Source organism: Orycteropus afer, unplaced genomic scaffold, assembly GCF_000298275.1.
Source record: "Orycteropus afer afer isolate SDZICR_OR568_19922 unplaced genomic scaffold, OryAfe1.0 scaffold00316, whole genome shotgun sequence".
Lineage (NCBI taxonomy): Eukaryota > Metazoa > Chordata > Mammalia > Tubulidentata > Orycteropodidae > Orycteropus > Orycteropus afer.
Window position 1 is genome coordinate 3,966,264 of NW_006921903.1, and position 2,986 is coordinate 3,969,249.

A 2,986-nucleotide genomic window follows, 5' to 3' on the forward strand; every position below is an offset into this window, starting at 1 on the left:
GCTACTAGAAGCATATTGGTTGGGAAAGGAGCAATCAAGAATGAATGAATTCATCTATTCCTTCATTTAGTCACATTTACTGAGCACCTAGCTTTTCTCTGGGCCTGACCTATGTCTTGAGTAGGTGTTAAACAGTGCTCAGCTGGAATTTTGTAAGTCTGGGCCCTAAGAAATGGATGGTAGTAGTCGCTTCTTGGCAAGCAGGGCTATTATTTGTCTCATGTTTGGCATCCTACTGAACTGGGATTTGATGAAGTGCTGGTGATGAAGCATTGTGATTTAAGGTCTTTTCAATGACACACTCTGATTCTTGTATTGGCTGGCTTTTCCAGAAGTCTCATAAATGGGGCAATGTAATGCATAGTTCATTGGTTTTTCCTAAACCGTGAAAAAGTGGTGATGGGGGTTTTATTTACTTTTGATGTCAATTTTCTGGCATACACTCCTGAAGAATATTTTTCCAGTGAGGTGTTTATGAAAAACATTTCCAAGCACCGCAAAATCATTCGAGTTTGGAGGAAAAGAGAAAGCTTATTGTTGCAAGGAACTTTGCTACAAATGTATAAAAAGAGACTCAAAGGATAGGCACATGAAGAAGAAGACCAAGGGCTCCTTCAGCCTAAAGTTAGCTCAACCCAGCCAGAAACTTTGGAGACCTGCTGCTGTGTTGTGTCTGTGTGTGTGTGTGTAAATTTAAATGGCCTCCACAAAGACCAGTTTTCTTCTGTTATTAAATTATTGTTTTAGTGACATTAAACTAGAGATAAATAGTAAACATATTAGTTTCCCCCCTAGAATGAGTGAGGTCTCCAACTTCTGGAAATCTCAAGAGTTAAATGGAAGATTCATTCTTTGTTGTCCTCTTTCCTACCACTTCCATGCCAACCTGCCACCTTCAGCCACAACATTCAGACATACACAGATTTGCTTGCTGAAAACATACCTCTCACCAGAGACACACTCAGGAGGGTGATTTGGGAAGCATGGCCCAATGAGGCCTGAAATAGGACTACCCTCCTGGTGACAGTTGGAGGCTTGAAAGCCAGGAAATCCCGGGCAGGGGGGGCTTGACTAAGGTGCTCAACCCCTTTCCTCCCGATCCTGATCTCCCAGAGCAAAGGTCCTCAGAGACCCAGCAGCCTTCCCCCAGGGTTCCCAGTTATAATACCAAAAGCAGGATAGCAGAGGGCTTGCATGAGTGTTTACTAGAAAAGATTTGCCTTTGTTTCATAAGGCTGCTGTAACAGAAATATCTCAAACAGGTGGTTGCCAAGAACAGAATTTTTTTTTCTCACAGTTTGGGAAGTTAGAAGTTCAAATTCAGGGTACCAGCTAAAGTATTCTCCCTTGGGACATGTAGGAGAAATGGCTGATCCCAGATCTAGACAGGAAATGTCCAAAAAGAGCTCAGAACATTCTTCTTCCAGAAAGTTAGGAAGCTACCCGAGACCACAAGCATTTGGGAGGCACCATAGAGAGTCTCACAATGGCCAACACGGAGGCAAATGAACCTCAATAAGGATGATAACTGCAATGGATCAAAACATATGAACTATGTTCTAATTTAGTTTTATTTTGAAAACTGTTATTTAGTAGGAAAGTGTCAAGCATTTACCTTATCTTTCCCGTACAAACTTTCCTGCAATGTAATCAAATAATTGATTAGGGAAAGTTGTTCCTATAAAAGGATTTTAGCTAATAGATGAAAAACATTTAATAGAATTCCAATAACACCTCTGTGATAGGTAAGATGTGTCAACTTGGCTGGGCCTGGTTTTGATGACTGGACAGCTGGATGTAGTTATTCCCCATGATGAGGTTGGAAATCAGCTCCATGATGGAATCTGCTGTGAGCAACTGAGTAGCTGGCTTAGGGATGTGGTCTGCTCCCAGTATATAAGAAGAGGCTATGAGAAAGGTCTTGAGCTTCTTGGAACATTTGCATACTGCATTTGGCCAAGTCTTCATTTCAGTGGCCTGATATGTTGTCTGCTGATCTTGGGACTGTTTCTGGACTTGAAATACTGACCTGCTATGTTGATTGCTAATCTTGGCACTGTGCTACTTTACTTGTTAACCTTCAGTTTAGTAGCCTAAGCAGCCAGCAGCTGCTTGAGGTAAGAGGTACCTCCAATTCCAGTAGGCCAGGAGCAAGCAGCAGAGCTGAATCCCATGGTCAAGGGGCTTTCACCCAGGCCCTGGAGCTGGCACTTTGAACTTCTAGACTCCAAAACTATAAGAGAATAAGTCCCTGTTTGTTAAAGCCATACATTTGTGTTATGTCTGTTATAGCATCACTAGAGAACAAACACAAGCTCTTTGCAGTCCCCAGTGAAATTAAAAATCTTTGCAATGTCATCATACATAACTTCTAGTGGAAATATACAGTGCCATCTAGAATGCAGACTTGCCAACAAGAAGCCAAAACCTGATCAAATCTCTAGACCTAACTGCCAATTTATATGAAGTACAAAGATCAGAGAGACATGTTAACTAATGCTATAAGTATAGAATCAGAAATAACAGAGATGTAGGAAATTCTACCCAACAAAGATCCAGTTAGTTCTTCATCAACAACAAAATGGAAGACAAAAAAAAATAAAGGAGAGGTGGAAAACCTAACAGTTTAGAGATCTAAGATGTGTATCAACTGGATCCTGATAATTAAAACAAATAAACTGAAAAGAAAAAGAAAGAAAGAAAGAAATGGTAATGTAGACTGCATATTGGTCAAAATTAAGAAATTATTGATTTTTTTATAACTGATATTCTTTCTGCTTTCTTTTTGTGCATAACTATCTTTTTGAGACATATACTGAAATATTTACCCATGAAATGATATGATGCATGGAATTTTTTTCAAACCAAATTTATTGGGGAGAATGGATGGGGAACAGATGAAATCAGATAATCGTTAATAACTAAATCATCTTTAATAACTTCATTTCTAACATGTCCTTAGTTATAGTAATACCAAGACCAAAAA